The sequence below is a fragment of the Anolis carolinensis genome, unplaced genomic scaffold, assembly GCF_035594765.1.
Source record: "Anolis carolinensis isolate JA03-04 unplaced genomic scaffold, rAnoCar3.1.pri scaffold_10, whole genome shotgun sequence".
Lineage (NCBI taxonomy): Eukaryota > Metazoa > Chordata > Lepidosauria > Squamata > Dactyloidae > Anolis > Anolis carolinensis.
In genome coordinates, this window is record NW_026943821.1 from 322,191 (window position 1) to 344,846 (window position 22,656).

At 46.6% G+C, this 22,656-nt stretch overlaps 1 protein-coding gene and 1 long non-coding RNA gene across 2 annotated transcripts in view; one reads left to right on the forward strand and one right to left on the reverse strand.

Moving 5' to 3' along the window:
- Positions 1 to 22,384, reverse strand: part of LOC134293837 (uncharacterized) — a 31,515-nt gene extending 9,131 nt beyond the window's left edge. Inside the window, exons 1-3 of the long non-coding RNA XR_010000805.1 lie at positions 20,186 to 22,384; positions 17,523 to 17,591; positions 7,866 to 7,988 (exon numbers count right to left, since the gene is read on the reverse strand). This is a non-coding gene — a long non-coding RNA (uncharacterized LOC134293837). The remainder of the gene's footprint in view (positions 1 to 7,865; positions 7,989 to 17,522; positions 17,592 to 20,185) is intronic.
- pou2f2 (POU class 2 homeobox 2) overlaps positions 675 to 22,656 on the forward strand; it is a 70,136-nt gene continuing 48,154 nt past the window's right edge. The window contains exon 1 of the mRNA XM_062962675.1: positions 675 to 768. The gene's annotated coding sequence lies outside the window, so the exon portion shown is untranslated. The remainder of the gene's footprint in view (positions 769 to 22,656) is intronic.

Genomic DNA, 22,656 nt, shown 5'->3' on the forward strand with positions numbered 1-22,656 from the left:
CTTCCAAGGAGGGGGTATAAATAAACATTTATTGTTATTATTATTATTATTATTATTATTATGGTATTTTAAATTGCACTAAATGATAATATGGTTATTGTTACTGTTGTTTATCATGGATGCTCATAATTGTGTATTATTACTTGTTGTAAGCCACCCCAAGTCCCCCCAGGGAGAGGGGGGTATAAATAAACATTTACTATTATTATGATCCCGCTTTTTCTCTTCCCAAGGAGACTTCTTCTCCCAAAGCCTCCTCTGCTCCCTTTCTGTGTCCCCTCCTTCCTTCCTTCCTTCCTTCCCACGCCCTTCCCCTATTCCTCCATTTGCCCCTTCCTTCCCCCTATTTATTGCCCCGCTTCCTTCCCTCCTACACCTGTCCTGCCCCTCCCTCCCTCCTTCCCATCTGCTGCTGCTGCTGCTGCTGCTGCTGCCCTGAGCATCTTTCATCCCTGGTGCTGCTGCTGCTGCATCTTTCCCGTTGCCGGGGCAACCGTCGCCGGGCTCCGCGAGGGGAGGGGGGAGGGAGGGAGGGGGAGCGAGTGCCGGGGGCGCGCCGCGTGCCCGCGCGCCGCCTTCCTGCCTGCCTGTGCTCTGCTCGGCTTTGCCGTGGCTCCGGCTCCCTCCCTCCCTCCCTCTCTCTCCCCTTTCCTCCTCCTCCTCCCCATTCCTCCCTCCCTCCCTCCTCCTCCTCCTGCTCCTCCTGGTATCTGGGCTGCTCCGCGCGCGCATGGAGGAGTCAGCGTGCGCCCACCGATGGAAGCAGAGGTAGGTGCAGCTCCACGCCGAGGAGAGAGAGAGGCCCCCTCCCCGCCTCCGTCGCCCTTCCCGCTTCCTCCTCCTCCTCCTCCTCCTCCTCCTCCTCCTCCTCGGCGCCGCGAATGCCTGCCCGCCCGCCCGCCCGCGCTCCCTCTCCCTCTCCCCCTCGCTCGCCCATTTAAAAATCTTTAAAACTTTGCATATTAATACCCGCGCTTTGCATACCGCTCGCCCGCGCCGTATTGATTGCCCAGCGCTTAATGCACAGGCAGCAGCAGCAGCAGCAGCAGCAGCGCGAGCGAGGGCTCCTCTTCGCTCCGAGGAGCAGGAGGAGGAGAAGGCGGCGGAGGGGGAGCCGGCCCGAGGAGCCCCTTCTTCCTTCTTCCTCGCTAAAGGGGGGCGAACCCCAAAGAGGCGCCGGGGTGCAGGATGCATCCCTCTCGGCCTGCCCAGCTCCACCTGCTGCAAAGCGGGAGGGAGGGAGGGAGGGAGGGGACGCATTGTTTCCAACCGCGGGGGCCAAAGGCGAGTCCCGTGCAAAGTAACAAGAAGGATCCAAGGGCGTCTTGGGGTTCTTCCCAAGATTCGGGGCTCTCCTCCTCCTCCTCCTCCTCCTCCTCCTCCTTCCTCAGGACGATAGCCTTTGACAGGCGGCTCTTTCTCTTCTCGCAAATGGCTTTGTGCACCGGGAAGGGGGGGGGGGGGGCTTATGGCTATATATATACACACACACACACACACATATATCATTTTATAATTATATACATACATACACACACATATGCTGAAAAGAATTCTTGAATGGAAAAAGCTGGAATGGAAAGAAGGCACAAGGCAGGGGGTGATGCTATCATTGTCTCTTCGGGGGTCTCCGGCGGTGGAAGAAGGGAAGGAAGGGAAGGAATGGAGGGAGCCGGGCTTTGGCTCCGTGAAAGGAGGGCGACACTGGGCTTCCCCCAGGCTGCCCGGCACCATGCATTGGGGGGCGGGGGGGGGGGGGCGAGGCTGGCCTCGATCGGGGTCCGGGGGGGGGCACCTCAAGGAGCGAGTGCATCGGGGGCAGGGGGTGCGTGGCCGAAGGCAGGGCCAGCGGCAGAGAAGAGGACCCTGTTTTTGTCTTGGGGGGGGGGGGGAGGAAAAGAAGAAAGAAAGGGGAGGGGAAGGAAAAGAAAGAAATGGAGGGAGAGGAAGATATGAAAGGATGGAGGGAAGGAAGAGAAGAAAGAAAGGGGAGAAGAAGGAAGGAAGGAAGGGAGGAAGGGAGGGGACCAACCCAGGACCAAAAGAGCATTCTCTTCCCTGACCTAGGCCTGTGAATTCTAGCTTTTGACCTCACAGACATTTTGACATTCAGATCTACTAATTGCTAATTTTGATGATGGTGATTTCCTGGCCATTGTCCCCTGGGAGCTGAAGAGCCAAACTCTGGGAGGCCTTGGGGCTGGAACGGGACCCCGGGTGCCCCTCTCCCAGGCCATCAGGGGGGTGTCTCTTAGGGGCCCCTCGCTCTGAAGACTGGGCCCCCTCCCCGTACCACTCTTCAGGCTTCACCTGCCATCGGCATCACACCTCCTCCTCGCACACAAATACCGTATTGCATCGGTTCTAAGACGCACCTTTCTTTCAGTCCCACCACCACCAATACCTAAGATACGCCTGCGATTCTAAGACGCACCCCCTCTTTAGGGATGTTTATAGAGGAAAAAAGTGCCTCTTACAATGGAAGAAATACAGCTTCAAAGTGCTTTAAGGAGAGCTTCCTGTCATCTGGAAGGGCCTCCTGTATCCCCCCGGTCACTGACTGCGCACTTTTGTTGGGTTGTGCCCTGTTATTGTTTGTTGCCTTAACTCCCTGTGGGGAGAAAGGTGGGATAGAAATAAAATACGACTATTATTTATTATTATTATTATTATTATTATTATTATTATTATTATTATTATTCCAGGGTCCAAACCCACCCTGGAAAAAGGCCTGCTTTGACAAGGGACCCTTCCTTTGGGAGTCTGACTATTTTAGTGTCACGTCACTGTATTTCCCCCTCTTCTAGTACTTGGGACTCTTTATCTGTAAGCTGTGGTTGGAAAAAGCTCGCTAGGAAGTCAACCCCATATTTCTCCAGGGTATTTCTGTGACACAAAAAAGTAGTGGAAGTTTGGCATTAGTGAAGAGTTTGCTAAAGAAAATCCCAGTGTTTTCCTGCCCTAAGCACTGCCTTCTTATCTTATTAAATAGCACCCTATTATTTTGTATGTCATTTGCTGTGTTTTTGTATGTCTGGGTCCCTGCCGTGTCACAAATGCCTTCCGCAGTTGTGTGTTAATCTGTCTGTTAGTTGTCTGTGAGAATGTGCATTGTATTCCCTCCTTGCTCCCCACATCTGCTTCAATGGGGAATGGCATTACGGCGGTGTGGGTCACATGGAGCTTGCACACCCTTCGCCTCCACTTTGGAAACGCTGCTCTTCCCCATATCTGGTCCTCACAATCTGTACAAACCCTGGAAAGCAATGAACCTTTCAGATAGTTTTTTGTCCTAAGCAGCTTGACATAATTTCCAAACCCTTCGGCTCCAGTCCATATTAATTCATTTGGGAAACCTCACCCTGCTTGATAAAGAATCCCAACTTTATCAATAAGCCTGGTTTGAATACAGTCCTTTTTTTACCCTGGTTCAGGGGACACTGGCGTGATTAAATGGCACGGCGGCCGGGTAATTAATCTGCATTAAGTGATTCCGGGGGAAGGCGCCCTGAGTGCAAACAAGAGGGCGATTAAAGCAAATTAAGGGAGTGAGAGGATGCATTATCTGGTCGCATGGGGCCATGTGTGTGCGTGCACTTGGGTTTTGTCAGCATGGTTTGGGGAAGTCTCTCACTTCAAAAAGAAAAAGCCCACGTCCTAAATTCTCTCCGTGATTCCTGCTCGAAATGACTTTCGCCTGCACTCGGAAGGTGCAAGCCCTGGTCAAGGGGGGGCTCCTTCTGGGTTCCCTCCCCAGCTGTTTCCCAGGCCCAGGGCCTGTGGAGCCTTTGGGCCTCGCACCGGGAGAAGAGAGGCCCAGGCCTGGAAGCGGAGCTCAGTCCTCCTCGCAGGCCGACCTTTCCTTGGTGTGATTTCACCCAGGGCCCTGAGCTCATCCCAGCTCCCTGGGTCCAGTCACTTGTCACTATTGTCCCATGGGGCGCACTCGGGGCCCACAAGTGCTGCTTGGCTCGACTGGCGGTTGTAGGACAGGGGTTTTCAGGGCCTGGTTTGTGAGGGTTTTATCTCCCAAGAATGGGCAGTTAGGATTCCTCCTGTCTTTTAGAATTGGGCTCCATTGGTTTGAGAGGAGGGCAGGAGGAGCCCTCCTTTTGGAAACAGAAGAGCATGCCTTCCTGCCCCACGTTACATTTGGAATCGCTTGCATTGCTCCTGTGCTCTGAGAATGAACTAGTGTCCAATCTCTTGCCCATGAGCATTGGCTGAAAGAGCGGGGAGTGTGTCTGTGTGTACACTGTGAATCTGCTCTTTTCGGCCATTCTTCATTGTGAATGTGGGATTACGGCCAACTGGGATGAACAAGGGAAATATCCTTTATGTTAGGAGAACCTGACAATGGAAAAGTGGCATGAAATTCATGTTTTTTTTAAAAAAAAAAAAACATTGTAGCACTTATCAGTTAACGAGTGCACTTTGTGTGTATGCAATTCCTCTCTTTGTGCATTACTGTGGCAGTGACTCCGAAACCTCCTATCTCTGTTTTAAACAACTGTGTGCTCCATGGGGCTTGGAGGGGGGCCTTCCTTGGAGGAAACCTGTGCTCTTCTGTTGTGTGTTCTGTGGGCGCCTGTGTGTGTGTGTCTCTCTCTCTCTGTTGGGGAGGCATCTGCTGTTGTCAAGTGAGACCTCATTTCTCTGCAGTGACCTTTTTATTGCTGCCTGGTATCTGTGTGTGTGAGAGAGAGAGCGAGGGAGAGTATGTGTGTGGCGTGTGCACTTGTATGTGTACATGGGTTGTCTCTCAGTAACCCTTTCCCTGCTGCGTCCTGCCCCTTCCACTCCCTCCGCAGCTCACCTCCCAGTTGGGCCCTTCAGGCATATTTGCCTTAAGTGACCTGTTTTCTGCCAGCTTCTTTTCCTATGGAGAGCATGGATATGTGTTTACATGTGTGTGTGTGTGTGCCCTTGGTGCCACCATCACTGACCCTATCGTGACAGGCCACTCTTCCAGCTCTTTGGTGCCTGTTCCTAGCCCCACATTGGGACACAGCAGACCTTGACCCCTGCATTGCCCTCCTCCTCCTCCTCCCTCGCCTGACAGAATGAGACCCCCAAATTGATGCACATATTTTGTCCTCTGTCCATCCACAGAGGCTCCTCGGGGTTTTGTACATTGCCTTTCATCCTTTATACCCTGTTGTTGCACTTCTTCACTTCTAATTTATTTCTCCATTTATTTTTATTGCATTATTATTGCAATAATGATTATAGTATTAATATCCTCCTACCCTTCTTCCTTTTCCGTTCTGGTTACATGCATCTGTCCTTCTGTGCTGTACGTAGTTTTGCTATTATCTTCTTCCCAATCGCTTTGATAAAACCTCTCCAAACCCCATGCCTTCTATTCGAATGCCCTAGTCCCCTTTGTGCAAACGCACTTTTGCCCTGAAGTGCCCCCCAGCCTCCATTTCCCTTGAAGTCATATTTTCTGCTGTTAAAGAAAAGCTGACCCCCTTTCTCCTCCTTCCTGAAATCCAAAATGTGAGATGCAATAGTACAGTGATTGGAGGGGGAAATAGATATATTAATTTTGTTTTGTTGTAATTCTCAAATTATGACCGAACCCCAGCCCTCTTTGCGGGGTGCAGTGCCCCCAGTTGTGAGGGAGGATTGTCTTAATGGAGCCAACCCCCCCCCCCCCCCCCCCGGTTTCCTCCAGTTAGTACTATGTGAGAGCAGCCATTTCCTGGTCAAGAGAACTGACCGCCAGCTCCATCTCCCCAACAAAGAGTCCAGGTCATTTATTCCATGAATGTCACCTGAAAGCAGGGGGGAGAAAGCAGCCTCACACTCCAGCCATCAAACACACTTTGTGCCCCCCTTGCCCCACTTTGGTGTCAGTTTCAGTGGGAATTAAATGCGTCCCCCCCAGCACACCTTTACTATATATATATATATATATATATATATATATATATATATATTCATATTCTTCGGAGGGGGGGAGGGTGTCCAGAAGGCCAGGGATGGGTCTGGTATGAGTGTCTCTGTGTTGGAGGAAGAAAGGGGAAGGAAGCCATATCTGGAACCAGGGATCTGTTTGCTTTATCGCTGGCAAAACAGCCTCCTACTCTTAAGCCCAAGAAGAAAGGCAGGGAGGGCAGAAAGCTGCAAATAAAAGGATTTTTGTGCCTTCTTTCACCTTGAGTCTCCTGAACAGTTAGGATTTTTTTTTTAAAGAAGGAATCAAAATTAGAGGAGTACACAGATCATCCACACACAAACACACCGACAAGGCCCCAACAACAATTAACAGGAGTCCCTTGCTATCCTTCTGGCCGAGGTGGGATTTACCTGTGGTGTGGGCTGCATAAGATGTGTGTCACTTAAGGCATAATTGTGTGGCATTTACAAATCAATGCATGTTAAGTGGGAGGCAATCAATTTAATTACCAGCTTTTCTAAAACACAATCTTTCCATTACAGATTTATTTTTAAGGCTGTACTAAACGTAATGATTTCTTTACAAAGCAGTAAATTACTACTGTGAGTATGTTTTAGAAATATAGCAAGGAAAAAGATTGATTTTCATGTAAGTATAGGTGCAATCAATCCATAAACAGCAAACTGATATGTAATTAGAAAAATCCAGTTCTACTCATTGTACAGTTTAAATCATAAGCTTCCTAGTTGTTGCAACTATTGCTTCCTCCATGTGCCGTAATTATATTTATTTTCACAAAGTCTCTCCCTCTGATTTTCCTTAGTAGTGTTATTGCATAGATTTAATGCAAATAAACATACCTCTCCTAAATTACGGGTGACTTGCCTGAGGTCAACACATATGTACTATTAACACAAGGGGCTTGTTGTACTAATAACGGTCCTTCTAATAAAAAACCATTTAGCTCAACGTATAACACCACATTTGAGGTCGCCTTTTGTTTTGAGTGTCTGTAAATGGATCTATCAATAATAGGATCAACCATTAAATACATTCTTCTGTATCAATAATATCCGGTATCTATCTGTAGAATACAGTTAAATAAATATAAAGGGATCGATTTACAAACCTATAAATAATATACATCGCTACCTTGCATCCTTCATTTTCCATTACACCAAGAGCCCTTCAAAGCACTTATGCAGCGTAAAAGGACGATTGAGGGAGAACCGGTCAGCTGCTGGCTACCGTTTTTAAAAGGAGCCACAAATGGAATAAAGCACAAGGCCATCCATAATAAACTCCCTTTCTAAATATGTTTGCATAGATTTGCATAGACTTTTTAAGATGCAAACAAATTATATAATTAAGAAGAGCTTCCAGTTTTGTGTAGGATTGTGCTATAATGTGACTTTTTCTGTTCTTTTCATCTTTAAATACTGTAATAGCAAAATGAGTGAAATCTATTGTTTGTTATCTTTGTTCCAAATCATATTTTCAGATAAAACATAGATGGAATTGTGGAGAGGTAGGATTTTGAATCAGGTGAATTGGTGATAATGGCTCGTCTCTGAAATATTTAAAAATAACCGCGACAGGTGCATTTTCAGTATTTACATACTGTATCTCTGTGTAAATAGATGAAAATTTATATTTAAAAGATTCATTAATTATTATTCCTTGCAGTAGATTTTCCTACAAATACAGGTTTATATGTAGTTCTGGCCTTTCCTGGCTCCTTACTGGTATAATTCTGATTGATTTTGAAATATGGGCTAATGTTAAATGCTAGATATGAGAGGATATGGAAGGTACAGTCCTGAAGTCATAACACCAGTGTATAAAAATATATTTTAGGGCACTCAGATAGAATTTCACAAGTAAAAACAGAAAATTCTGCAGGTGGAAAATAATATTGTAAACTTTACCTCATTTCATCACAATCCTACAATTTGAGTACCTGTGTTTCTTTGTTTGATTGATTGCTCTTTCTTGTACGGAGGGGTTGAGGTGTTAATTGTTCCACAGATACAAACGGAGGAGAATCTTCTGGTGACTTTGGAGGCGCATCCAGCAATTCCAGCTGCAAATAAAGGGATGTTGGGGTGATCAGAAAGGGGTCTATGTAATGGCAAAGGCCAGGTGAATGGCTGGAATCCGGTTTCAGGGCAAGAGAAGCCCCCCAGTTGGTTCCCTTCTTATCAGAGAAGTGGCGGCACAGAGGAATGATACATACCCGTCTTTTGGGGAAGGAGAAGCACCGGGGTCTTCTGGTGCTTCTGGTGTGGCTTTAGGGGGATGTAGGGGGTATGTACCTGGGGCCCCTCCCTCACCCCAAACGCCCCACAGGAGCCTTGCTTTAGAGGCAGCACAGCCCTTGGGCTTCTTGTGCTGAGAAGGCAGCCTGTGCCTTCCATTTCCCACAGCTGTGAAGACGGGCACCTCGTCCTGCAGGAAGGAAATGGCCTCCATGTTCTGAACAGTGATGAAAGTTAACGGGGACCAGTGCAAGGAGCAAGACGGGCATGCTGCGCACTCTGTACTGGGGAAGGAAATCATTTTGCCTCAGTACGAGGAATGTGTGTTTTGGCAAAGGCCCCGTGCTTCATTTGGAGCTGTGAAATACAGTCTCCGATGCCCTTTTTGGGTAGTTTAGACTTTTGGACCAGAGGCGGAAATGCTTTTGCCTCCCATCCTGAGACCTAGCAGCTCTGTGGCTGACATCTGGTGCTCAACGAGGCCTTGTCCCTGCACCCTTAAATACTACATTCACCTCACAACGAACCTGAGATAGTGAGAAAGCTCTTCTGCAGTTGTGGGAATTGTGCAACATACTTGTGTGATGTGTAAGTGCCCCAGTCACCTTCTGAGCCCCATTCTGGACCATTCTGAAAATGGTCGGTCACACCCTCAAGGACTGTGCAACTTGGTCTGTTGATGAGTTGGAGCAGAAATATGCCTCATGTAAGATTCTGTTTTAAACCTACCCCTTTATGCAGGCCAAGTGTAAGTAGGATATACCAGTTTAGTGACATTTTCATGGTCAGGGAATTGTCATCTTAACTCCAGGTACTTCACCTTAACTGTTCCTGGCTGATCCTAAAAACTAGGAACTTTGTCCACCTGTTTGGATCTCCTTTGAGGTTTAACAACACAATCTAAATCTGATTGTGTAGATTGCTTGATGGATTCACAGTGAATTATAGACCATGAAATCTAACCTCCCTGCAGTTCCCTACATTTTGTGTTAATATAAACTAAATGCTTGTGGTCAGATTGATTCCTTTAATGTTTGCAAAGTATTGGAAATAGGAAAAATATTGTTTTAGCTCTGAAATCATGAGGAGTATCAATGCATAGGAGAGAACAAGAAAAGATTCATTTTGGGATTTGGTACCATTTTGTTTAGTAATTAAATTAAATAACCCACTCCTAAAAGTGTGGGAGAATTTGCCTGCTGTAGAACAATGTTGTGAAACACCAGTTGTGTGCTGAAACACCAGTTGTGTGCTATTATTGCTGCTGACAGTTTCCAAAATGTTTTTGCTTTCCCCTACAAAACATATCTGTTTCTTACACATTGTCTTTGTTGTGTTGGGTTGCTATTTTGTTTGGGGGGGGTTTCCCATTACTTTCTGGTTGTCAATTTTGGTAAAAATGATTCTTTGTTATTCTTTTGTAAAAATTATTATTTGTTAGCAAGCAGAGGACCACAATACAGAACTACTGTAAACAAATAAATAAAAGGGTAAAGGAAAAGCAACACTTAGAATCTGGCACCTGACATTTCTAACATTTCAAACAGAAATGTTTTTCCTTAATTTGGAATCAAACCTTATATTTGTAATGTTTTGTGACATTTTTAAAAAAGCCCTTCCTCACATCCTTAAAAGGTGTCTCTGGTGATGATGAGGCAGAGTCCTTGTATGTTTAGTCAAACCTTTATATTCAGTGCTAAGTCATCTGGATTTATAAACACCATTTTGAAGTGTCTCTGTAATCTCTGTAATTGATAAAGGATCCAGTGTAGTTCATAAAGATGTGCAGTCGGAATATATACTTTCCTTCCACTCTTTCACCGCTTAGATTGTGAAAATGGCACTGGTTAAAAGTTTTTTGGTGGAAATTGGCATGAAATAGTCTTGAGGGAAATGTATGCACCAATGTTGGGGTGCCTCTCTTTCTAATGAAAGTAAGTAACGATAATTATCATAGTGTTGAGTGTTTGTGCTGTGCTTTCAGAAAGGGATCAGGGCAAGAGAAGCCCCCCGGTTGGTTCCCTTCTTGTCAGAGAAATGGCAGCACAGAGAAATGATATATACGTGGCATTCCTGGTTTAGCATAGATTGATTATCCCGCCGTACATTTTTATCTCATTTTGTGTTCAGATTATGAAAACCTTCCCCACTTTTTTTGCTGCAAATCTGTGTGGGCAGTTGCGAAACCAGGTTCTTGTTTCAAGTTAGCCAGCTCTCTGTTAAAAGGGGCACAGTTTTGTTACATGGAAGGAAACCCAAGCCCCTCAGATTTCCCTGCTCTTTCAATGGGCCACTGTTGACGTGAAAGGACTGCACCTTATATTCTGGTGACATGTCAGCTTCCTTTGTCTATAATGGACGCTTCTTAGTTCAAAAACCTACTGCTTTGATGAAGAAAGGAAAGGCAGAGTTGTCAGAAGACAGGTATAAGGAGGAAGGTCGAAATCCAAAATGGAATGGAAGATTAAAACAATTTATTTGGGATGTGATAGGGACAAGGAGAAACCTGTCATGGGTGGAGGAATATGGGCAAGTGCAAGAGAGAAAACAGTGTGCAGCCACCATAACTTGGTGTTTACGTCAAGGACAAAGTCCTAGGTTGGCAGGGTATATGTGTTGATGGGAGATTAACCATTATGATGCCCATTATCAACAAAAGCGTCCTTTTTGCCGGGTTGCTATTGCTTTTATGTTGTGACGGTTTCCTCTGAAAATGCTCCACAGATCAGAACATGGCAGCTGCTTCTTTGTCACATGACGGGAGAACAGCACCAGCCATGTTTGGGCTGCCGGCTTTTCTCCTGGCAAATGCGTTGGGGCCTCGACAGCTCCTGGCAGGCAGAAACTCAACAGGGGCAGGCCCACCTTGGCTCCATCAATGCTAGACTAACTATTATCCTCCCAGAAAGAATTCCAGAGTAAGGAGTTTCAAAAAGGATCTCTCTACTCATACTATTTTGACAATAAGAAAATGGTCTTTCCCATACCTTCCCAGCATCTGCTTGGCCTCTGAATTTCAGATCGGACTGGTGTCTCTCCCCGTGCAGTGGATACTTACTCTGGAATAATTGTTTCAGAATTAAAATGTTCTAAGAGCGGTTGAGCCTGCCGTGCACTAAAAGGCAACATAGACATGATAAACAGTAGTATTGATCTTTCTGTATGCCCCTTAGGTTGGTATTATCATGTCTTCCGGCTATTAAAATCGTAGAAACTCTGTTTGTACACAGATGGCAAAACCTGTGGTTGTCAACATGACTCTTTGCTTCCTCTCTTTCTCTGGAGGGGAAGGGTAGCCCCTCTTCATGGGGGCTGCATGAACATTGAGTCCCTGCGTTAAAGGGGCGGGTGGACGAGGTCCAAACTTCCCAAATGTCAGGTTTTTGGATAGGCTTTCTGTTGAGGGCTTTTTCATGGATGCCCTGAAGATGGAGGAAGGTTCTCCTGAGGATGATTTAGGACAGGGTTGGGTAGATCTTCTGATAAATCTCTGGGTGATTGGATGCAGGTCGGCAAAAGTCTCTGGTTAGTATGCCTGATTTATTTTGTTTTGTTTTGCCAATCGCTTTTCTCTCAGCCATGATACTGTTATTTTGCAAAATAATAGCATTAGTTGGTCATCTTTTCATTTGGTCTTTGTTCAGCTCTGCTAGTTGGCACTGGAAGTTTGTGTCTGGGTTCATTCATTTTCAGAAGGCAGCTCCCAAAATTCCCATAGTCATCATGAGCTTTAGTTCAAAAAGTAACTTTCCCAAGCTGATGGAGTTCCAGAGCTGGCCCACCAGCACTGTTCTTTTCATGAAGGCCAAGGATTCTCAGTACAAAGATCTGGAGAGGACTGCAATGCAAAGCTTATCAGAGGACCAATTGGAGAAGAAAGCCAGGGGAGGGAGGTTGGGGTCCTCCTGCACTGCGGCTGAAGTGGGTGGCCACAGCTACTGCCCCTTTCCTGCTCCCCCTTTTTGCCTCTGGACTGGAAACAGGGCCCCCCGACTCCTGTCCCATTTTATTTGGATAAAGTGGGGATGTTCATGCACCAGTATTTGGTTTTGGTCACCAAAGAAAGAGAATGAACCCTGGGAGAACAAAATAGGGACAGGAAAGTCTGAAAGCAAAGCCCCTTCCTGAAATTTGTCACAAGAAATTGCCTTTGGACCAGGAACCGTAGCACATTGTCGCCTACATTTTTTCCCAACCGAGGATTTGTTTCCTTGACTGCGACAATGGATGTGTTGGGCTTTCATAACTTTAGTATGACACATCTGTACAGAATTAGGTTCTCCTGGACAAAAAGCATGGGGAGACGCTTTCCCAATTTATCCGCATCACTCTGTCTGAGCCTGCCTCCTTCGCTGGTTGGCACAATGGTAGACCCACTGCAAGGCTGAAGTCTTTGCAAATTAAGACGGCATTTGGTGGGTGACTGGCTGCTCGCTGAGGTCTTTATGAGGAATAGCCTTCTGACCAGCGTAGCCAGGTGGAGAAGGGAACAGGAAGGGGGAAGAAATCTCTGCAAATGGACTTGCCTCCATGCCTGACAGTGGATTCTAAAAGCTGAGTGTACTGTCTGCAAAGAAGTGCGTCTTTTTGTCTGTTGTGAAGCCTATCCTGCCTAATATCTAAGGCACAGACAAAAAGGCTGTAACTTGAAAACAGTAACTTGAAAACAATACTATTCCTGGCCTTCTTTTTTGATAGAGCAGATGTGGTAAGGGATGCTGGGATCTCTCTGGATTCCAAAATAACCGTGTGGGAGGGGGCTCCATATGACACAAGATGTTGAGATTTGTGGGGCAAGGACAACAGGTCTTTTGGACAGAGCTTGAAAGATGTGCATTTTTGGATGGCCTCTCTTTGAATCCCCCGCCAGCATAGCCACTGCTACGGCATCTTCAAATAGGGGGATTCTGGGAGTGTGATTTCAAAAAGAACTCCAAGCTCCATCCAGGGTTTGGCAATGACATAAAGTGAAGTAGTACCTGAATAAGGGAATAGGGTCAACAGTGGCAACCTGTTATTGGAGCATTTGTTCTGTAGCATTTTGAATGTTGCCTTCCTTGAGCTTATGGAAAATGGTATGCACATTTTTATATCCATGGCAATAAAGGCATTAAAAAAGACAGAAAGGGACAGAGAGTGGGAAGAAGAGCGTGGATGGGGTTTGTGGATTGACAATGGGAACTCCACAAGCTGCTTTGGTTGGGAATAGGACAGAAGAGTTCAAGGCCCGAGTTGTTCAGTGAGGCCCTTCCTCTTTGGTATTCAAGCAGAAATTGGGGACCATGCTTCAGTTGGGAGCATTTTGGTGGTGGGTTCCTGCAGTAGCCTCAGTGGCTGGACTAGATGGCCCTTGGGATGCCTTTCAGCTCTGTGGCTGTAATTCTGTGAGCTCTGCAGATCTTCTGGACAGAAGAGATGGGCTTCCCTTCACCAACAAAGGAGGCGTGTGTCTCTGTTTGGGGGGGAATAAAGGCTTATAAAGACCTTGTCCTCAACCGTGACAGTGAATCTGAGCCTAGGTGGACAGCTTGGGCTATCTGGGCGACAATAACCATCCTTCCTGATCAATAATACATAATGAACACCACATCATTAAATAATTCATCGACAGCAAATAATTTCTGTGCCCCGAGGAGGGGAAGGAAAGCCGTCTCTTTAGTGCCCCGCTGGGCCAGCCTTGTGGTCTGCAGTGATTAATTAGTTTTATTTCATAATTAGTCCACATCCTACTGCCTCATAGAAGATTCTCTTGCAGAAAAACCAGCTTTGAAACCCCAAAGTGGCGGGTTGTCAGGAGAGAAAACAGCAATGCTTCATTTCTTTCTCTCTCTTTTCTCTTTCCCTTTCCTTTCTTCTTTCACTCCTTCCTTCCTTTTCATTGTTCTTTTCAATCTTAATCTCTCTCTTTTGCTGTCTCTCACTTTTATTCTCCTCTTAATGTTTGCATTTCCTGTTTGCTTTTCAACTTGCTGTCTGGTTTTTTGTTCTACATTGTCTTCATGTTGGGACAGCAGTTATTGAAAGAAGGACAACACAAAATAACCACTGAGCAACACTGCCAGCTTTCCCAAAAGCCAGAGAGGGAATCTTCCTGGAAGAATAAAAGGAGATGAATTCTCAGAAAAGGGTTGTCCTTTTTGTGGGGTGGAGAAAAATCCACCCACAAAAAGGTCTGTCTTTGCTGCAAACCAACCAACATCTTTGTGACTGTCGTCTAAATTGTGGGTCCTTGCTTTGCATTTTATTAATTGCTGAATGAATTAAATCTAAATATGAGCAACAATATCTTCTAGTTATATCGAGGACTGTGAGGAGTAACAAGTGTAGACAAAGTGTAGACAGTCAGGAGAAAACAATCTGGATGTGAGCCTGTAAGGACATTATTCTAGGGCTGTGGCCACTCTGCTTTATCTCGGATCCCTCAAAGATGCTGGGCTTTGCTCAGAGGGAGACGGGCAGGTTCCAGAGGCCTGGCTTCTATGCTTTGCCTCTGCTCTAACCACTGTTCCTGCTTTCCCATGTCCCCTCTGGGAGTCTGGGGGGGGGGACTTTTCTGCTTCTGCTCCCCCTCCCCTCCCCCTGGCCCTCCGCCTTTCCTCCTGATGCAGTTGGTCTGTAACTGGATTCTGCTAACCGGATTTCTGAAGCAGATTTTCACAGGTTCAGCAATTCCCGGATGAGGATGGTGGGCTGTTTGGTTCTTCAACTTCCCCATTTATTGAAGCCCGGCAGTTTGGCAACCAGGGAAAGGAAAGGGAGGAAGAGAAAGGGTTATAGGGGGTTCTTGATTTTTCTTCTTTAGGGATGTCTGGGGATTGTGGGGTGTCTGTGTGTGTGTGAGAGAGAGATTGAGATAGAGGGGCCAGGGTACTTTACCCCTCCTGTGACCTCTTTTGTCTCTTCCCAATGGGCTTGGTGTGAGTTCTGTTCAGTGGAGGAAAATGATGGGGTGGACTGAAATAAGACATGGTCCATGCCAGCAGCACCTTTGAACACACATAGGAAAGCAAAGAACTAGGTATTTCTGTGGGTTTGAAGGGGCCGTTCAGTCCAACCCCGCTGCCATGCAGCAATGCACAGCTAAAGTGGCACAAGCAACTACATGAGTAGACTGGTACATTTTTGGACTAGGGGACCTACCTTCTGCATCACTAGTGCTGTTATAATAGGAGTTGCTAAAAGCGCCTTGAGGCAGACCCAGAATATTTGAGCACATGTGTGAATGAGCACTATGTATTTCCTGAATGTACAGGATCCATTTTTCCCCTTTTGGATGTGGATTGTTTGATGGTTGGGGTAAGACTTAGGAAGCTTGGAGTCCAAATCCCCTCTCAGCCTTGGAAACCCACTGTGTGGCCTTGGGCAATTCACCATCTTCTCTTAGCAGCTTCAGAGGAAGGTATTGGCAATCTCCCTCTGAGCAAATCTTGCCAAGAGAACCCTAGGAGTGGCTGACCATAAGTCAGAGTTGTACTGAAAGCACCTAATAGCAACAATCCATTTTTAGCAATAGCACAGCATCTTGGTTTGAGTGCTGGACAAGGACTCTGGGAGAGCAGGGTTCAAATGTCCGCCAAAAAAAACAGGGAAGTGTTAGTTTTCATCTTTCCCTTCATCAGGAAGACTCCGAGTCAACAAACAGTTTGATTTATGAATGTCTTTAGTGTACGTAGCATGAATCGGTCCAGAGTAACTCACTTCCTCCATCCTCATCCATTTTATCCTTTTCTTTTGCTTTGCTTACTGATGCAGGACAGACAGTTATGGTCCCCGTCCCCCCATCCCCACATGGAAACTGAAGCCATGCTGAAAGAGCTTTTGCCACTTTGCTGCATTTCCTTTCTGGCAAAAAAAAAGTTTGGCAAGCTTTCTGTATTCTTTAAAAAACCCTACTATTTGCCCAGCAGTGAAGCGAGAAAGAAAAGGGGGTGTCTGTGGGTGACATGGGTGGACATAACCTTTCTCAGATTAGTCTCCATTTTTTCTGAAAAGCAAATGGGCAAATGCAAGGGCCAAGACTTCTAAAGCAGTCATGGGCCAACTTCAGCTCTCCCTCTAGGTGTTTTGGGTTTCAGCTACCAGCTGTTAGGAATTGTGGGAGTTGAAGTCCAAAACACCATGAAGTTTGCCCATGCCTGCTCTAAAGACTCTGTCCTAAGAGGGAGAAAGACCCAGAGGAGCAAAACCATGCCCAGGAATTGGTTCTTTCTGCTGGGAGGAGCCGGCATACCTCCCAGCTGAAGCGTATAGCCCAGGACATTATTGCTCCCTTCATCTCCTGTGCAACCTGGATGCATTTCTCTCTTTTTGTGCTGGTGCCAGTCTGTCTACTACTCTCCAAAGATGTGTGCTTTTCTGCTGGTTGGCTTGATGCTCGGTTTGTTGGTGTCCGGGTCTCTCTGCCTGTCAGGCCTGGCGCTCTCCTCTCCCTCCCTGGTCCATTGGCATATTTTCGCACTGCTGGAAACACCAGCGCCTGATCACCAATCGGAATGTTGGAGGGCAGGAAAAGAGATTTAAAGATGGGCTCAAAGCCAACCTTAAAAACTGTGGCATAGACACTGAGAACTGGGAAGCCCTGGCCCTTGAGCGCTCTAATTGGAGGTCAGCTGTGACCAGCAGTGCTGCGGAGTTTGAAGAGGCACGAACGGAGGGCTTAAGGGAGAAACGTGCCAAGAGGAAGGAGCGTCAAGCTAACCCCGACCGGGACCGCCTTCCACCTGGAAACCGATGTCCTCACTGCGGGAGAATATGCGGGTCAAGAATCGGTCTCTTCAGTCACCTAAGAACACACGCCCAAGATACCAAGGTTGGAAGACCATCGTCCTCGAACGTCGAGGGATCGCCTAAGTAAGTAAGTAAGATCACCAATCATGTCCTCGAGCCCATTATTCCTGCGCTGCCCTTATGACCTTTTACCAGGAGGGTTTCAAATTCATATTTATGGGGTCACAGGGTGGGGGATGGGATGGAAGTCAGGAAGGGCAGGACAACACAATGGGATGGAGGACAAACGTGACCCCCGCCCCCAAATACCGTATGTATTACAAGCCATATGGACACCTAAAATATCTGCGTCTCTTTCGACACAATCCTGTAGAGAAGGCATTGGGTTCTTAGGGTGTGCTTTTTTACGTTTCCAAATTGGGCTCTGCTTGAGCTGTCTTGCCTCAGAATGGTCATGCTTGGGCGTGCTTTAGTTGTGTTTTTGTGCATGGCAGCGAGTTGGGCTAGATGATCCTTGGGAACCCTTCCTACTTTTTAAATGAGTAGTAGTTGTATTTATAATTTTACTACAAATACATTAGTATTTATAATTTTATTACAAATGTCAAGAATTCAAACAGGTGTTGACTTACCGTTCAGCAGTTTGTTCAGTTGGTCTTCTCTAGCTGGGACTGGCAACTGGATCCAGGCCTTGATATATTCTGTGTGGAATAAGAAGTTTTAGAACTCCGTTTTGATGAAGACTTGAGATATTTAACACTGAGACATATTTAGAGCACATTTCTCTCTGAGTTCTCTTGAAGGTTTCTATGTTTATTCATCTGTGTAACAAAGCTGAGAAGACCCATTGAATTAGTGGGAATTACCTGTGTATTGATAGTCAATTCAGTGAGTCTGCTGCTGTTGGGACTAACCCACAGGATTAGTTTAAAAATTGGACGTATAGAACGTATCCTAGGATAGGAAGGCAAGGCCCTTCCTATTCTGGGATCTTGAAGGTAGAATGATGAATTCTAGTACTGTTTGGGCCACTGTGATGAGTCAGGAGGCCAAGTTTCTGCTTTTGGGATTCTCCTAGGGTCTTGTAGGTTGCCAAAAAACCCAAGAACCAAAAACAAGTGGCCAGAGATTCATGTTTGTTGTTTTAAAAACAATGCTTTTTATGCCAATAGAGTCTCTAACAATTTAAAAGGCGAATGACCTCTTTCAGGAAAGGAAACCCTAGACTTCTGCTCTAGAAAAAGGGCAATTCCAGTCATCTTGAGCAGTTGAGGGCTGCAAAAAGAGACTTTGAGGGCCAGGGTTGTGCAGGACTTCTATGCAGGTGTCGGCTAATTGAGACGCCATCGTTAGCCCTCCGAAATGTGGGGCTGGGGTCCCCAGGGCGGGGAGGTGTTTCCCCCACCCCTCCCCTCCCTCTTCAGGGGGGCCGTTCCCTGCACCTCCTGCCCCAGCCCCTTGTCCCCCTTGCCCCGTGCCTGTCAATAGGTTAATTGCCCAGGGTCAGGGCTATTGACAGCCTGATTAGTGCCCCTGTCAGCTCGGCACCCGGCTAATCTAGGCGGCCACAGCCCGGAAACACCAGCGCATTGATTTTTTGGGGGATTCCTTGCGACCCCCGCGCTGACACATTGATCTGGCTCCCAGGAGCCAACTCTCTGTCAGCGCCTCGCGGAAGAAGGCGGCGGCATTGGCGGCAACGGAGCTGGGCCAAAAGCGGTGGAGAGACCCGGGTTGTGGGGTTCCCTGTTCCTTAGGATGGCCTCACTTATGACCCCCCTTGCTATAACCACTAGGCTAGCAGTGTGCCCCAGAAAGGGGTGGCTGTTGCAGCAGCAGGTGGGCTAGAGCTCCCAGATTTAACATGGCCACCCTGTAGCCATCAGCCCAATCTTTCAGGGCATCGTGACCGCCACAGCGAGCCCTCCCCTCACCCGCCCAAATAATAATAATAATAAATAATAACTTTATTTTTATACCCCGCCTCTATCTCCCCGAAGGGGACTCAGGGCGGCTTACATGGGCCAAGCCCGAATAAAAACAGTAGCAGTATAAAACACAGCAATAGACAACAACTTGCACAATAAAAAAAAAAAAAAAAAAAAAACATTAGCCAATAAAAAACAAGAACTAATAAAAACATGGATTAAAACTGAGAGATTGTAAAAGTAGACTGGGTAAAGTGCACCATATAAATATTGTAACACAAGGTGACTGATAAAGTGCTGCAAATTCTGGAAGTGCAAATTGGGATGGGAATAGACCCTGTGTCTATTAGAAGGCCTAGAGCACCTTGGTTGGCTTCTCTACCTTTAAGTGCTGTTTAGGAGAGGGAATTTCAGCAGGTGTGGTTTGCATCTACATTGTAGCATTAATATGCCACTTTGGCCCTTTGGCTGGTGCCTCGCCAAACTACAACTCCCAGGATTCCACATTACGATTTCAAACCACACTCATTTGACAAGATGACTGCAGAGGTTCCCTCTTTTCTATAAAGGCCCAGGAGCCCTCTCTGGCCCCATCTAAACTAAACCATATAATCCGGTTTCTGAATGCAGATTATCTGCTTTAAATTGGATTATAGGAGTCTACACTGCCATACAACCCAGCCTATCTGTATTTTATAATGCGTTTTATGAATGTTTTATGTAAGTTAATTTTTAACTGATTTATAGTGTATTGTACAGGTTTTATATGTGTGTTTTATTGTAAGCCGCCCTAAGTCCCCTGTTGGGTGAGAAGGGCGGGATATAAATGTTGTAATAAATAAATAAATAAATTTAAAGCAGATAACACTGTGTAACACGATTTTTGTTCCTGGGTTATAAATGTCATTTCCTAATTGGGTCTATCATAAAAACATGGGGAAAGTTTATTAAACTGCACAAACTTTGTTTCTGCAGGACATCTGCAGCACATTTTGCTCTAGTTTTTCAATGAATATCTCAACCAATTCAGCATAGTTTGGCAGCCATAAAAACAAAGTAATTTCTGGAGTAGAACAATGGCTTTCAAAGTCAGGACTGCACCATTAAACAGGAATTAACACCCTCAAACCAGGAACAGGACATTTTTTAAATGATGTTACATGGTGTAATCCATTCAGAAACTGGATTACAGTACACGGTTAGTGTAGATGGGGCCTCTGATTTTCACTCAGGCAACCCTGGCCTCACACTTCAGTGGCATTCCCTCACAAAGAGAGGTGAAAAATACACAAAAATATGTACAAAGCAAGGCAGTAAACACTTGACAATGGCAGCACAACAGTTGATGAACAAGGAGATGTATTCACCGTATGTATTTCTTTTTTCCGTGAGGCCTCTTCTTCTCCCAGAGAAGGCCGGGCCTTGGGCTTCCTTAAACTCAAAAGGTGTCTTTTGGTGAGATCAAGCGAATGCTGCAGCGAGGGTTGAGTGGCCCTTTCCCCATGGCGGCCTAGTTTCTGTTGCTCCTGATGCCTCTGGGAGAGATGCAGCTCCTCTTCTCCTTCCTCCTTTTCCTCTCAAAGGACGGTCCGGGAGGGGTTCCTCTTCCTGAGGAAATGGCCGCACCTTCCAGTGGCGGCACCTGCCGAGGATCCATGGCAATGGCGGCCTCTCCTGGTTGTCCTTCCGCAAAGGAGGCCCAGGACGGGACAGGCCCCTCAGGAGGCCCGAATGTCTCCCAAGGAACACAACCCTCAAGCCTTTTGACTCAGCGGCCTCCCCAAATATCTGCTTTGGTGTCTCAGGATCCAATGGAAGCTTTGAAAGAATCACAGGGAGCCTAAATCATAGCCATTTTGGCTGTCCTTCTTCCCCAAGTGAAAGCCTTCCGCCATTTTGGCGCCACAGGTTTTGAAGAGTGTTCTCTCGTGAGGGAAAAATGTACGTCCAGGAACTAAGCTCTTGAGCCTTTTGACTCAGTGGCCTCCCCAAATATCTGGTTTGGTGCCTCAGGGAAAATGGAGGTCAAAAGGCACCACAAGGAACTTGCAGTGCAGCCATTTTGGCTCTCCTTCTTCCCCAAGTGGAAACCTCCGCCATTTTGGTGCCTTAGGTTTGAATAGTGTCCCCTCATGAAGGAAAATGGCGCCTCAGAGAAGGAGGGACAAATTGTTGCCAGAAGCTCAAATGGCGTCCCCTTGTGAGAGTGACAGGATATATGTCTATCAACTTTGGGGTGGACTTTGGGGTGATTGACCTTGGCATCGGAGAGTTATAGTTCACCCGTATTCAGAAAACACAGAACCCAGCAAGTGACGGATCTGGACCAAACATGGCACACAAACCCAAGATGGCCAACTGTGAATACTGGCAGGTTTTGCGGGTGATTGACGTTGGCACCAGAAAGTTATAGTTCACCTGTATTCAGAGAACACGGAACCCAGCAAGTGACAGATCTGGGCCAAACTTGTCACACAGACCCAAGATGGCCAACTGTGAATACTGGTGGAGTTTTGGGAGAATTGGCCCAAGATTTTTGGGAATTGCAGTTCACCATATCCTTGCGCATTTTCTAATGAGAGCATTCATAAAAAACGAAAGCAGACTGGCTTTTTTCTAAGAAATAGTGTAATGGATGACTATAAAGGCACTATGACTATTCCTTTCAATAACAACCACACTGGTATTACCTCACATCCAAAACAAACAATACCCTTTTCAAATAACCCGGGCATCGCCAAGAACCCAAGCTAGTATATATATTAAATGTTGGCCATTTTTGCTGTCCCCTTCAATAGCTGCCCTTTTGGGCTTCTCTCTGTTTCTGGTTCATCGCCTCACAGCCTCGTTGAGGCCTTCTTCCCCAAGTGGAATCCTCCACCATTTTCCCGCCTGTTTGAATAGTGTCCCCTCATGAAGTACGAAGAGATGCTCAGAATTGGTGCCTGAGGGAAAATGGAGGCTAAAGAAATCCCACAGGGAGCTTAAGTCGTAGCCATTTTGGCCGTTCTTCTTCCCCAAGCGGAAGCCTTCCGCCATTTTGGCGCCTCGGGTTTGGAATAGTGTTCTCTTGTGAGGTGAAGATGTGCGTCGATGGACTCGGCTCTTGAGCCCTTTTTCTGAGTGGCTTCTCCAAATACCTGGGCCAAAGGGAGCCTGTCCACTGCATACGTGGCCATTTGTGCTGCTCTTTTGGCGCACCGTCCATTTCCGACCCTTCGGTTAATGGTGTCTGGCATTTTGGCCCCTCGGTTTAAATGGCGTCCCCTAATGAGGTAAATATACAGTATATTTCCATCCATAAACTAGGGCACTTTGTTTAGTATTGTTTTGGCGTTCAGGACATTTGGTACTTTGGGTCCGAAAGGCATGCAATGGCTCCACAGAGAACTAACTACACACTTGCTGGCCATTGTTTCGGCCCTTCCCCACAGTGCCCCAATATTTGCTCTTTTTGGGGCGGCTCTTCCCAATGAATGTTGCTGCAAGGCCGCCTTCCCCAAGGGAAAGCCTTGGGCATGTTGGTGCTTCAGGCTTCCACGAAATCCCCCCTCTGTGCCACCATTAAAGGCACAGGGGCCTCCCCTGGCATCCAATATGGCAGCTGCGGGCCCCCTTGCGCACTGTGGTCCTCACAAGTCGAAGGGGAGGCATCGGGAACCTTGCTGTTGTTTCCAGCTCATTCCTTCCCAAACGAGTGTACAGGGTGCAATTAACAAGCTGGATTTGTGCGTGTTGATTAAGATCCACCCATTAACGTGTGAGAAACTGTGAAGATATTCTGTTTCCCCGAAAATAAGACATCCCCTGAAAATAAGACCTAGTACAGGTTTTGCTG